The sequence below is a fragment of the Cherax quadricarinatus genome, chromosome 47 (assembly GCF_038502225.1).
Source record: "Cherax quadricarinatus isolate ZL_2023a chromosome 47, ASM3850222v1, whole genome shotgun sequence".
NCBI lineage: Eukaryota > Metazoa > Arthropoda > Malacostraca > Decapoda > Parastacidae > Cherax > Cherax quadricarinatus.
The window spans coordinates 29,737,298-29,752,708 of record NC_091338.1 but is presented as its reverse complement, the minus strand read 5'-3'; positions in this window follow the sequence as shown (position 1 = coordinate 29,752,708).

Sequence of the window (15,411 nt, the reverse complement as noted above, 5' to 3'; positions counted from 1 at the left end):
GTACAATTCAGTCCGGAGAACATAAAGTAGTCATTGGAGTGATGTATAACCCACCACAGAACTGCAGGAGGCCAAGAGAGGAGTACGAAGAAAACAACAGGGTGATGGTGGACACACTGGCTGAGGTGGCAAGAAGAGCTCACTCGAGCAGAGCAAAGTTACTGGTAATGGGCGATTTCAACCACAGGGAGATCGACTGGGAAAACCTGGAGCCACATGGGGGTCCCGAAACATGGAGAGCAAAGATGATGGATGTGGTACTTGAAAACCTCATGCATCAACATGTCAGGGACACAACCAGAGAGAGAGGGGAGGATGAGCCAGCAAGACTGGATCTTGTGTTCACCCTGAGCAGTTCAGACATCGAGGACATCACTTACGAGAGGCCCCTTGGAGCTAGCGATCATGTGGTTCTGAGTTTTGACTATATAGTAGAGTTACAAGTGGAGAAGGTAACAGGAACTGAAGGGGACAGGCCAAACTATAAAAGGGGGGACTACACAGGTATGAGAAACTTCCTGCAGGAGGTTCAGTGGGACAGAGAAATGGTAGGAAAATCAGTAAACGAGATGATGGAATATGTGGCAACAAAGTGCAAGGAGGCAGAGGAAAGTTTTGTTCCCAAGGGAAACAGAAATAATAGGAAGACCAAGACGAGTCCTTGGTTTACCCGAAGGTGTAGGGAGGCAAAAGCTAAGTGCAACAGAGAATGGAAAAGGTACAGGAGGCATAGGACCCAGGAAAACAAGGAGATTAGTAGAAGAGCCAGAAACGAGTATGCGCAGATAAGGAGGGAGGCCCAGAGACAGTATGAAAACGACATAGCATCGAAAGTCAAATCTGACCCGAAACTGCTGTATAGCCACATTAGGAAGAAGACAACAGTCAAGGACCAGGTGATAAGGCTGAGGAAAGAAGGTGGGGAACTCACAAGAAACGATCAAGAGGTATGTGAGGAGCTCAACACGAGATTTAAGGAAGTATTTACAGTAGAGACAGGAAGGACTCTGGGGGGACAGACCAGATGGGGACACCAACAAGGAATAAACCAACAAGTGTTGGACGACATACATACAGATGAGGAGGAGGTGAAGAAACTGCTAAGGGACATCGATACCTCAAAGGCAATGGGACCGGACAACATCTCTCCATGGGTCCTTAGAGAGGGAGCAGATATGTTGTGTGTACCACTTACCACAATCTTCAACACATCCCTGGAAACTGGGCAACTACCTGAGGTATGGAAGACAGCAAATGTAGTTCCCATTTTCAAAAAAGGAGACAGAAAAGAGGCACTAAACTATAGACCTGTGTCATTGACGTGTATAGTATGCAAAATTATGGAGAAGATTATCAGGAGGAGAGTGGTGGAGCACCTGGAACGGAACAGGAGTATAAATGCCAACCAGCACGGATTCACGGAAGGCAAATCCTGTGTCACAAACCTTCTGGAGTTTTATGATAAAATAACAGAAGTAAGACAAGAGAGAGAGGGGTGGGTTGATTGCATCTTCTTGGACTGCAAGAAGGCCTTTGACACAGTTCCTCACAAGAGATTAGTGCAGAAGCTAGAGCATCAGGTGCATATAACAGGAAGGGCACTGCAATGGATCAGAGAATACCTGACAGGGAGGCAACAACGAGTCATGGTACGTAATGATGTATCACAGTGGGCACCTGTGACGAGCGGGGTCCCACAGGGGTCGGTCCTAGGACCAGTGCTATTTTTGGTATATGTGAACGACATGACGGAAGGGTTAGACTCAGAAGTGTCCCTGTTTGCAGATGATGTGAAGTTAATGAGGAGAATTAAATCTGATGAGGACCAGGCAGGACTTCAAAGAGACCTGGACAGACTGGACACCTGGTCCAGCAAATGGCTTCTCGAATTTAATCCTGCCAAATGCAAAGTCATGAAGATAGGGGAAGGGCACAGAAGACCACAGACAGAGTATAGGCTAGGTGGCCAAAGACTGCAAACCTCACTCAAGGAGAAAGATCTTGGGGTGAGTATAACACCGAGCATGTCTCCAGAAGCACACATCAATCAGATAACTGCTGCAGCATATGGGCGCCTGGCAAACCTGAGAACAGCATTCCGACACCTTAGTAAGGAATCATTCAAGACACTGTACACCGTGTATGTCAGGCCCATACTGGAGTATGCAGCACCTGTTTGGAACCCGCACTTGATAAAGCACGTCAAGAAACTAGAGAAAGTACAAAGGTTTGCAACAAGGTTAGTTCCAGAGCTAAGGGGAATGTCCTATGAAGAAAGATTAAGGGAAATCGGCCTGACGACACTGGAGGACAGGAGGGTCAGGGGAGACATGATAACGACATATAAAATACTGCGTGGAATAGACAAGGTGGACAAGGACAGGATGTTCCAGGGAGGGGACACAGAAACAAGAGGCCACAATTGGAAGTTGAAGACACAAATGAGTCAGAGAGATAGTAGGAAGTATTTCTTCAGTCATAGAGTTGTAAGGCAGTGGAATAGCCTAGAAAATGACGTAGTGGAGGCAGGAACCATACACAGTTTTAAGACGAGGTTTGATAAAGCTCATGGAGCGGGGAGAGAGAGGGTCTAGTAGCAACCGGTGAAGAGGCGGGGCCAGGAGCTAGGACTCGACCCCTGCAACCACAAATAGGTGAGTACACACACACACACACACACACACACACACACACACATGCACATATGTGGTAATGCTTTATTTACAGCTAGCAAAGTCAGGGTATTTCTCCAGAATGGTCTGTAATATACCACTGTGGATAAAATACTTAGCCATTTCTTGAACTCTTCTGAGTGAGTTGTTTCTAAATTCATTAATTTTATCGCACTCCAGTACATAATGACGCAGGGTGTGACAATAATCCATCTGGCAAAGTTTACATTTCGTTTGGTCTACATCTGGTGGTGGTGATTTAACCTGCCAAAGATACTTGTAACCCAGCCGGAGCCGGGCAGTAGTGACATCCAAGAGTCTGCTTATTTCTTGCAGTAATGGGAGTGGTATCATAAACTATTAGATATAGTTCTACCATTAACAGGAATAGTAGTATTTACTGGTAGTGATGGTTCTAGCAGCAACGGAAGTGGTACCATATACTGGCAGAGATGAATCTAGCAGTAACGTGAGTGGTACTATATACTGATAGTGATGGTTATAGCAGCAACAGGAGTGGCACTGTATACTGGTACTGATGGTTCTAGCAGTAATGAGAATGGTACCAAGTACTGGCAGAGATGGTTGTAAGTATAACAGGAGTGGTACTATATACTGGTAGTGATGGTCCTAGCCGTAACAGGAGTGGTAGCATACTGATAGTGACGGTTCTAGCAGTAACAGGAATAGTACCAATTACTGATAGTGAATGTTCTGGTAGTGATGGATCTAGCAGTAACAGGAGAGGTACCATATATTGTTAGAAATGGTTTTAGCAGTAACAGGAGTTGTACCATTTTCTGGCAATGATGGTTCCAACAGTAACAGGGATGGTACTATGAAGTGGGTTTGATGGCTTTAGCAGTGACAGAAGTGGTGGCATATTCTGGTAGTGATGGTTCTGGCAGAAATGGGAGAGGTATCATATACTGGAGGAAGTGGTTCTAGCAGAAAGGAGACTGTTACCAAATACTGGTAGTGATGGTTGTAGCAGAAACAGGAGTAGTACCATATACTGGTATTGACGGTTCTAGCAGTAACGGGATTGGAAAAATATGCTCGAACTAATGATTTCTACAGAAAACGGGAGTATTACCATAAACTTTTAGAGATGGTTCTAGCAGTAATGGCACTGTTACCAAATACTGGTGGTGATGGTACTAGCAGTAACAGGAGTGGTACCATATTCTGTTAGTGAGGGTTCTAGGAGTAACAGGAGTGGTATTATATAATGGTAGTGATGGTTCTAGCAGTAACAAGAGTTGTCCCATATGCTGCTATTTATGGTTCTTGGAGTATCATGACTGACACTATACACTGGTAGTGAAGGTTGTAGCAGTAACAGGAATGGTACCTAATACAGGTAGTGATGGCTCTAGCAGGAACAGGAGTGGTGCTTTGCACTGGTAGTGATGGTTCTAGCAGTATGAGGAGTGGTACTATATACTGGAAGTGATGATTCTAGCAAAAACAGCAGTGGCGATATATAATGATAGTGATGGTTCTAGTAGCAACAGGAGTGGTACTATGTACCGGTAGTGATGGTCCTAGCAGTAACAGGAGCGATAATATATACTAGAAGTGATGGTTCCAGTAATAGCAGGAGTGGTACTGAATGCTGTAGAGATGGTTCTATTAGCAACAGGAGTGCTTCTATATATTGGTAGTCATGGTTATAGCAGTAACAGGAGTGGTACGATAAACTGATAGTGATGGTTCTAGCAGTAACAGGAGTGGTACTCTATGATGGTAGTGATGGTTCTATCTGGTTATACGAGTGGTGCCATCTACTGGTAGTGATGATTCTAGCACTAACATGAGTAATACCACATACTGGAAGTGTTAGATATAGCAGTAACTGAAGTGGCACCATATACTGGTAGTGATAGTTCTAGCAGTAACATGTGTGGTGCCATATACAGGTAGTGATGGTTCTAGCAGTAACATGTGTGGTGTCTTATAGTGGTAGTCATGGTTGTAACAATAACGAGAGTAGCAAAACATACTCGTAGTGATAGCTTTAGCAGTAACAAGAGTGGTGGTATTTACTGGTAGTAATGGTTCTAGCAAGAGCAGGAGTGGTACTTTTTACTGGTAGTGATGGTTCTAGCAAGAGCAGGAGTGGTACTTTTTACTGGTAGTGATGGTTCTAGCAAGAGCAGGAGTGGTACTTTTTACTGGTAGTGATGGTTCTAGCAAGAGCAGGAGTGGTACTTTTTACTGGTAGTGATGGTTCTAGCAAGAGCAGGAGTGGTACTTTTTACTGGTAGTGATGGTTCTAGCAAGAGCAGGAGTGGTACTTTTTACTGGTAGTGATGGTTCTAGCAAGAGCAGGAGTGGTACTTTTTACTGGTAGTGATGGTTCTAGCAAGAGCAGGAGTGGTACTTTTTACTGGTAGTGATGGTTCTAGCAAGAGCAGGAGTGGTACTTTTTACTGGTAGTGATGGTTCTAGCAAGAGCAGGAGTGGTACTTTTTACTGGTAGTGATGGTTCTAGCAAGAGCAGGAGTGGTACTTTTTACTGGTACTGATGGTTCTAGCAGTAACAGTAGTGGTAGCATGTACAGATAGAGATGGTTGTAGCAGTAACAAGTGTGGTACTATTTACTGGTAGTGGTGGTTCTAGCAGTAACAGGAATGGTACTATATACTGATAGTGATGGTTTTACGAGTTAAAGGAGCTGCACCATATGCTGGTAATGATGATTCTAGCAGCAACAGATGTGGTACCGTATACCGGTTTTGATGTTACTAGCTCTAATTTAATTGGTACCATATAGTGGTAGTGATGGTTCTAGCAGAGACGGGAGTGGTAAAATATACTGGTATTGATGGTTCTAGCAGTAACGGGAGTGGTACCTTACGCTGGTAATGATGGTTGTAGCAGTAATGGGAACTGTAACATATTTTGGTAGTGATGGTTCTAGCAGTAACAGGAGTGATAATATATACCGGAAGTGATTTTTCAAGCAGGAACAGGAGTCGTACTATATACTGATAGTGATGGTTCTAGCAGTAAACAAGAGTGGTACCACATACTGGAAGGGAAGGTTCTTGCAGTAACAGAAGTGGTACCATATACTGGAAGAAATGGTTCTATCAATAACAAGAGTGGTACCACATACTTCTAGTGAAGGTTGTGTCAGTAAGAGGTGTGGTACCAAATGCTGGTAGTGATGGTTCTAGCAGTATGAGGAGTGGTACTATATACTGGAAGTGATGATTCTAGCAAAAACAGCAGTGGCGATATATAATGATAGTGATGGTTCTAGTAGCAACAGGAGTGGTACTATGTACCGGTAGTGATGGTCCTAGCAGTAACAGGAGCGATAATATATACTAGAAGTGATGGTTCCAGTAATAGCAGGAGTGGTACTGAATGCTGTAGAGATGGTTCTATTAGCAACAGGAGTGCTTCTATATATTGGTAGTCATGGTTATAGCAGTAACAGGAGTGGTACGATAAACTGATAGTGATGGTTCTAGCAGTAACAGGAGTGGTACTCTATGATGGTAGTGATGGTTCTATCTGGTTATACGAGTGGTGCCATCTACTGGTAGTGATGATTCTAGCACTAACATGAGTAATACCACATACTGGAAGTGTTAGATATAGCAGTAACTGAAGTGGCACCATATACTGGTAGTGATAGTTCTAGCAGTAACATGTGTGGTGCCATATACAGGTAGTGATGGTTCTAGCAGTAACATGTGTGGTGTCTTATAGTGGTAGTCATGGTTGTAACAATAACGAGAGTAGCAAAACATACTCGTAGTGATAGCTTTAGCAGTAACAAGAGTGGTGGTATTTACTGGTAGTAATGGTTCTAGCAAGAGCAGGAGTGGTACTTTTTACTGGTAGTGATGGTTCTAGCAAGAGCAGGAGTGGTACTTTTTACTGGTAGTGATGGTTCTAGCAAGAGCAGGAGTGGTACTTTTTACTGGTAGTGATGGTTCTAGCAAGAGCAGGAGTGGTACTTTTTACTGGTAGTGATGGTTCTAGCAAGAGCAGGAGTGGTACTTTTTACTGGTAGTGATGGTTCTAGCAAGAGCAGGAGTGGTACTTTTTACTGGTAGTGATGGTTCTAGCAAGAGCAGGAGTGGTACTTTTTACTGGTAGTGATGGTTCTAGCAAGAGCAGGAGTGGTACTTTTTACTGGTAGTGATGGTTCTAGCAAGAGCAGGAGTGGTACTTTTTACTGGTAGTGATGGTTCTAGCAAGAGCAGGAGTGGTACTTTTTACTGGTAGTGATGGTTCTAGCAAGAGCAGGAGTGGTACTTTTTACTGGTACTGATGGTTCTAGCAGTAACAGTAGTGGTAGCATGTACAGATAGAGATGGTTGTAGCAGTAACAAGTGTGGTACTATTTACTGGTAGTGGTGGTTCTAGCAGTAACAGGAATGGTACTATATACTGATAGTGATGGTTTTACGAGTTAAAGGAGCTGCACCATATGCTGGTAATGATGATTCTAGCAGCAACAGATGTGGTACCGTATACCGGTTTTGATGTTACTAGCTCTAATTTAATTGGTACCATATAGTGGTAGTGATGGTTCTAGCAGAGACGGGAGTGGTAAAATATACTGGTATTGATGGTTCTAGCAGTAACGGGAGTGGTACCTTACGCTGGTAATGATGGTTGTAGCAGTAATGGGAACTGTAACATATTTTGGTAGTGATGGTTCTAGCAGTAACAGGAGTGATAATATATACCGGAAGTGATTTTTCAAGCAGGAACAGGAGTCGTACTATATACTGATAGTGATGGTTCTAGCAGTAAACAAGAGTGGTACCACATACTGGAAGGGAAGGTTCTTGCAGTAACAGAAGTGGTACCATATACTGGAAGAAATGGTTCTATCAAAAATATGCTGGTAATGATGGTTTTAGCTGTAACATGAGTGGTACCATAAACTGTAAGTAAGGGCTCTAGCAGTAACAGGAGTGGTACCTTATATTGGTGGTGATGGCTCTAGCAGCAACAAGAGTGGTACCATATACAGATAGTGATGGTTCTAACAGTAATAGGAGAGTCATCATATACTGGTAGTGATGGTCATTGCAGTAACAGGAGTAGTACTATATAATGATAGTGATGGTTCTAGCAGAAACAGGAGTGTTAAAAATACTGGTGCTGATGGTTTTAGCAGTAAAAGCGGTGGTAAAATACACTGGTAGTGATGATAATAGCACTAATTCTAGTGGTTCTATATACTTGCAGTGATGGCTCTAACAGTAAATAGAGTGAGACCATATACTGGTACTGATGGTTCTATCAGAACAGGAGTGGCACCATATACTGGTAGTGATGGTTCTATCAGTAACTGAAGTGGTACTCCTTTACTGGCAGTAATGGTTGAAGCAGTAATGGTAGCGGTACCATACACTGGTAGTGATAGTTCTAGCAGAAACGGGAGTAGTATCATTTACTGGTAGTGATGGTTCTAGCAGTAACAGGAGTGGTAAAAAATACTTGTAGTGATGGTTCTAGCAGTAACAGGAGTGGTAAAAAATACTTGTAGTGATGGTTCTAGCAGTAATACTAGTTGTGCTACACACTGGTAGTGGTGGTTCTAGCAGTAACCGGAGTGGCAGAAAACAGTCGTAGTGATGGAGCTAGCACTAACTGGGGTGCTACTATATAATGGTAATGATGGTTCTAGCAACAACGGGAGTCCTTCCATATATGGGTAGCGATGGTTGTAGCAGTAACGGTTATGATTCCATATACTGGTAGTGATGGTTATAGGATTAACAAGAGTGGTACCATATACTTGTAGAGATGGTTCTAGCAGTAACAGGAATGTTACTATATGCTGGTAATGATGGTTCTGGCAGTAAGAGGAGTGTTACCATATACTGGAAGTGATGGTTCTTGTAGTAAGTGAAGTGGCACCATATACTGTTTGTGATGGTTCTAGCAGTAACGGGAGTGGTACCATATACTGGTAGTGATGATTCTATAAGTAAGAGGAGTGGTGTCATATAGTGGTAGTGATAGTTCTAGCAGTAATGGGAGTGGTACCATTTTCTGGTAGACATGGTTCTAGCAGTAACAGGAGTCGTATTATTTATTGGCAGTGATGGTTGTTGCAGTAACGGGAGTGGTGTTATATTATGGTAGAGATGGTTCTAGATGCAACACGAGTGGTACCATATACTGGTATTGATAGTTCTAGCAGTAATAGGAGTGGTATCATATACTGATAGTGATGGTTCTAACAGTGACTGGAGTGGTATCATACACTGGTAGTGATGGTTCTAGCAGTAATGGGAGTGATACCATATAATGTTGGTGATATTTCCAGCAGTTACCGGAGTGGTGCCATATACTGGTAATGATGGTTCTAGCAGTAACAGGAGTAGTACTATTTACTGGCAGTGATGGTTCTAGCAGAAATAGGAGTAGTACTTTATACTGGCATTATGGTTCTTGCAGTAACAGGAGTGGTACCATAAAATGGTAGTGATGGTTCTAGCAGTAATTGGAGTGGTACCTTATACTGGTAGTGATGGTTGTACCAGTAACAGGAGTGGTGTCATATAGTGGAAGTGATAGTTCTAAGTGTAAAGGGAGTGGTAAAATATACTCGTCGTGAATGTTTTAGCAGTAACGAGAGTTGTACCATTTTCTGGTAGAGATGGGTCTAGCAGTAACAGGAGTCGCACTATTTATTGGTAGTGATGGTTCTTGCAGTAACGGGAATGGTATTATACCATGGTAGAGATGGTTGTAGAAGCAACAGGAGTGGTACCATACACTGGTAGTGATAGTTCTGGCAATAACAGGGGCAGTACCATATGCTGGTAGTGATAGTTCTAGCAGTAACAGGAGCGGTATCATATACTGATAGTGATGGTTCTACCCGTGACTGGAGTGGTACCGTACACTGGTAGTGATGGTTCTAGCAGTAATGATAGTGGTACCATATGCTGGTAGTAATGGTTATAGCAGTAACAGGAGTGGTATCATGTACTGGTTGTGATGGGTCTAGCAGTAATGGGAGCGGAGCCATATACTGGTAGTGAGGTTCTAGCAGTAACTCGAGTGGTGTCATATATTCGTAGTGGTGGTTCTAGCAGTAACGGCAGAGGCAAAATATACTCGTAGTGATGGTTCTAGCAGTGGTGGCAGTGGTACGATAAACTTTTAGAGATGATTCTAGCAGTAACAGGAATTGTACTATTCACTGGTAATGATGTTCTAGTAGTAAAAGGAGTGGTTCTATGTATTGATAGTGAGGGTTCTAACAGTAACAGGAGTGATGCCATATACTGCTAGAGATTGTTCTAGCAGTAACAGGAGTGGTACTATATTCGGATACTAGTGGTTCTAGAAGCAATGGGAGAGGTATAATATACTGGTAGAGATGGTTCTAGCAGAAACACTGGTACTAATGGTTCTGGAAGTAATAGGAGTGGTACTATATACTGGGAGTGATGATTCCAGCAATAACAGTATTGGTACCATATACTGTTAGTGATCGTTCTGGCAGTAACATTAGAGGTACAATATAGTGATAGTGATGGTTCTTCTAGTAACATGAGTGGCACAATATACTGGTAGTTATGGATCTAGCAGCAACGGGAGTGGTTCCACGTACTGATAGTGATGGTTCTAGCAATAATAGGAATGGTACTATATTCTGGTAGTGATGGCTCTAGCAGTAACAGGAGTTGTACTGTGTACTGGTAGTGAGGGTTTTAGCAGTAACAATAGTGGTACCATGTATTGGTAGTGATGGTTCCATTGGTAACAGGAGTGGTACTGTATACTGGTAGTGATTGTTCTAGAAGAAACAGGAATGGTACTATATAATAGTAGTGATGGTTCTAAGAGTAACAGGATTGGAACCTTATACTGAGAGTGATGGATCTAGCAGCAACAGGAGTGGTACTGTAAACTGGCAGTCATGGCTCTTGCAGTAAAAAGAGTGGTACTGTGTTCTAGTAGTCATGGTTCGTGCAGAAACAAAAGTGATAACCTATACTTGTAGTGATGGTTCTAGCAGTAACATGATTGGGAACATTTACTGGTAATGATGGTTCTAGCCATAAGAGGAGTGGGAGCATATACTGGTAGTGACAGTTCTAGCAGTACTGGTAGTCATGGATCTAACAGTGCCAGGAGAGGTACCATATACTGGTAGAGATGGTTCTAGCAGTAACAGGAATTGTACCATATACTGGTAGTGACGGTTCAAACAGTAACAGGCATGGTACTGTATTCTGTATTTGATGGTTCTAGCAGTGGCAGGAGTGGTACCGTATACTGGTAGTGATGGTTCTAGCAGTAGCAGGAGTGGTACTATATAAAGATAGTGATGGTTCTACCAGGTACAGGAGTAGTAGCATATATTGGAAGAGATGGTTCTAGCAGTAACGAGACTCTTAGCAAATATTGGCAGTGATTGTTCTTGCAGTAACAGGAGTGGTGCGATATACAGGTAGTGATGGTAATAGTAGTAATGGGAGTAGTAAAACATACTCGTAGTGATGGTTCTTGCTGTATGTTACAAATAACGCGAATCTAAAAGCTTAGAGATCTCCAGTGAATACTAGAAAGGACTGCCCTTCTAGCATCCAGCCTGTTACTGGGTTTTCGTAACAAGTAGTCAGTATCCTTGTCCAATTATCCATTAGAATTCAGTATGATTCAATAGTGCTTCAGGATTACAACTGGTAGGCTACTAACTAGAGAAATTAAAATTTAATAAATTTATTAATTAAGTTGTCTAGGCATATATCAAAATTAAATTAAATTAATCACAGTAATCAAAATAAGAATAATGACTTCTTTCGTGTACAGTATTATTGTGCTCAAAGCACATATCACATTTATAATTCTTAAGTACCGTCTGGTACATTAGCATTTAATAATACAATATACAAATAAGTTTATGTGTACGTGTGTAAGTGCTCTAAGTAGTTCACTATGTCTCAAGACTCGACTTGACTTAAACAAGTGACTGACAAAGTCCTCAAATAAACTAACTTCTTTACCAACTGGCAATCAGAACAGTCTGCTTGAACAATAAAAAGAATGCTAAGCCCAATAGCAATATAACAAGCAACTGCGACACAAAATCAGGAACAAAGAGATAATATAACGACACTAAGTAGGGACCATCAGCAGATCCTCCACAAAAGTCATCAAGCTCCCATAATACTGAATCTAAGTTCAGCATAAGAAAATCCCCGACTGTGATAATACACAGATACCAGTATAAATTAGGTCAGAAGCTACAGCTCAGGACCTGAGTTGCTTAGAGTGTCTATGCGACACACAACCTCAGTACAACGTCGAAAATCACTAAGTCTCGACCGTGTTCTGTGAACAGAGTTCTACAGAACATACAACAATAATGAGACAAGAGACGATCTTCCAAAAAGGGCCAATAAGGGAGATGTAGGCATGTGTCAGGAATACGTCCAACCACGAAGCGAGTCTAGACCAGACTGATACTTCAGGCGAGGTGTGAACAATCCCCCTCGATCATGTGATAGCTCCGTGGACAGCTGCTGCCCAGCAACAGAAGCCGGCAGAGTAATGAGTCACAAGCGATAATTACAGTAGTTAGACAATCAAGGTTTGAACTATGAGCATATAATATGTGTGTTACATCCTACCTAACAACATAACTAAGTGAAATAATAATATAAAGCAATATATTCACGATTTAGCTATTATCGCAAATATAAGCAATATAAAATTACATGAAAAGGTAATATACATTATATATGTATACATATGCATTGTAGCCCATTCAGGGGTTGCAACACCCCCCCCCCCAACATGACAAACGGTCGCACTAGCAGTTGTGTTAATGTCTTTCATATTATTACTGATTACTCAGGACACTTTAATAACAGTATAATGTGAACATTAATCAGAGTCACTCTTGTGCCAAGCACTTCTATAATTTCACAGTGTCTATATCACTAAGTTATGCCCCTAGTACTAGGGCAGTACACAGTATCATATCTCTGCATACTCGTGGTTATGTACATCAGTGTAGAGACAGAATAGCGTAGACAAGCATGACACGTTGAGGCTCGATAATAGTAGTGGAGACTGCATATAAATAATAGTCTTGTGCTATAGACAGGAGATGGCATTCCACTCTTAAGCTTAGTAGGTCAGTAGTGTCTGACTGATTATTGCTGACTTAAGCATAACAAAAACTCAGCTGTTTATAGCAGTACAGTGTTTTTTATATACTCTTAGTGTGGTGCTAGAATTTTCAGTATACCATTAAAATGGCTTGTTTGAAAACTCAGTTCAGTCTTTACAGACTAAGATTACACAATTAGAAAATCTAATTTCAGTCTGTATAGGATTAACTCAAGATACAAACATAGATTTTGATGATCTTGAGGTCAAATTTGAATTATTTACACAACGTCTGGAAATAATTAATTCAGACTATACACATTATGAAAAGAATTTTCTTGAATCAGATCCGTCTGAGGATGAAATTAAAAATGTTTTGGATACTTTTAGTAATCAACAATTAAGGTGGACGGGAGTACAGGCTATCTGCCGCAAAACTCTGTCACAGAGACCTACTGTAACTAGTGGTTAAACACCTGTTACACCTGTAACAACAACAAGTGTCCCATTACCAATCTTACCTACATTGTCATTACCTAGTTTCCAAGGTCATAATTATGAAGAATTCATTAGTGGTTTTCAATCCATAGTAAATTCACGAACTGACATAGATGAGATTGGTAAGTTCAATTATCTTAAATGTCTTGTGAAGGGAGAACCCTATGAACTGATTAAGTCATTTCCGGTGGTCAAAGGCAATTATCAAATAGCCTTACTTGTCTTAGCAGACAATTACTTTGATGCTGACAAGGCCAGAGTTAGACATGCAGTCTTAATATCAAGCTTGAAGCCACCCAAACATTGTTTTTCAGACTTACAAGCATTTAGAATCACATTAGACAATAGTCTCAGATCTGTAGATGCTAAATATGACCTAAGACAATGTGATTGGTTTATCAGTGGTATTGTACAAGATAAGTTGTCACCACAAACTATTGAACGATTAAATATTATGTTCAATAAACGCTATTTCACTTGTGAGGAAATTAGCAATGGTTTACAAACAATAGTTTCATGCATGCAAGCAACGAGACAAGATGAAAAATCCACAAATCCAGTGGATAACAAACCTTCAACTCAGTATAAAAAGAGTATACCTACTCCCACTAAACCACAGAATGGGAAATCCCATATAGGCATTTATCAAGCTGTGAATACAACAGACAGTAAACAGACTGTCATACATAAACGTACTCCAAAATGTGTACTTTGTGATGAAACACATTGGACACAGTATTGTATTCAATACACATCAATGGAGGCACGTAAACAACGTGTTCATCAGCTGAAAAGGTGCATCAAGTGTTTAGGTGAACACAAGGGAGGTAAATGCTCACTGAAGAAGTGTTTTAAATGCAAGGGTATGCATCATACAGCATTATGCCCAAATACTTTCGCTGAACAGCAGCAGACTTCCACAGAATCAGGAAGTCAACAAGCAACAGCATTAAATGTGAGAGATAAGTTTAAAGCAACTGCTCTCCCGATAGCTCGAGTTGAGTTATCTAATAAATTACACAAAACCAATGTGTTAACACTATTTGATCAAGGCTCACAAAGGTCCATCATAAGAAGAACAGTGTTGCAGAAACTGAATCAACAACCCTATGCCAAAATACAGTTAGATATAGCTGTTTTTTTCCATAATTCTGGTAAACAGACATATGACCTAGCCAGAATCACTGTTGGTCTAGGAAACAGGAAAAAGACAGTAGAAGCTGTGGTAGTAGATGATTTGCCTAAGTCTGTGCAGATCCAGGGATTAAAAGAAACAGTTGCAGCACTGAAAGCAGCTAAGGTCAAGTTAGCCTGTCCTGACATACAGACGGACACAATTAGTCCAATTGATTTAATCATTGGAAGTGATTATTATCACTGTTTTGTGCAAAATATAGTAAGTAAACATGATGTTCACTTGCTGAAAACAGCAGGAGGCCACATGATATGTGTTCCCATTCCCTCTCAAAGTGGGAAAGAAGCTGATATTGATTCAGTGGAAAATGTACTAGTTACGAGAATAACCGCTGATCATGTACCACAGCAAAAATTATCATTACTGGAAGAAATGAATGAACCAGTTGATAAGTTGTGGGATTTAGATGCGATAGGTATTGATGTAAATAAACCAAGCCCACAAGAGTCTCAGACTTATAGCCAATATTTGGACACTGTCAAATATAAAGATGGACAGTATTGGGTTAGGTTACCATGGAAATTAAATCCACCACATCTGCCTAGCAATTATCGCATGGCTTTCGGACAGATGAAAGCACAAATACATGAGCTCAGGAAGAATCCAGAGCTACTGACTGTTTATGATAATATCATACAAGAACAGTTGGACAATAAATTTATCGAGGAAATAGTCGAAGATAAGTTGAAGACAGACGCTCATTATCTCCCGCACCATGGAGTCAGAAAAGATTCTGAAACCACTCCACTACGTGTTGTATATAATTGCAGCGCACGTGCAAATAAAGATATAGCAAATCTTAATATTAAGACTGTCTGATGACCGGACCCTCACTAACGGAGAAGCTTGGAGACGTGCTTATGAAATTTCGCACAAACCCATATGCCTACACGGCTGATATTTCCAAAGCTTTCTTAAGAGTAGGACTA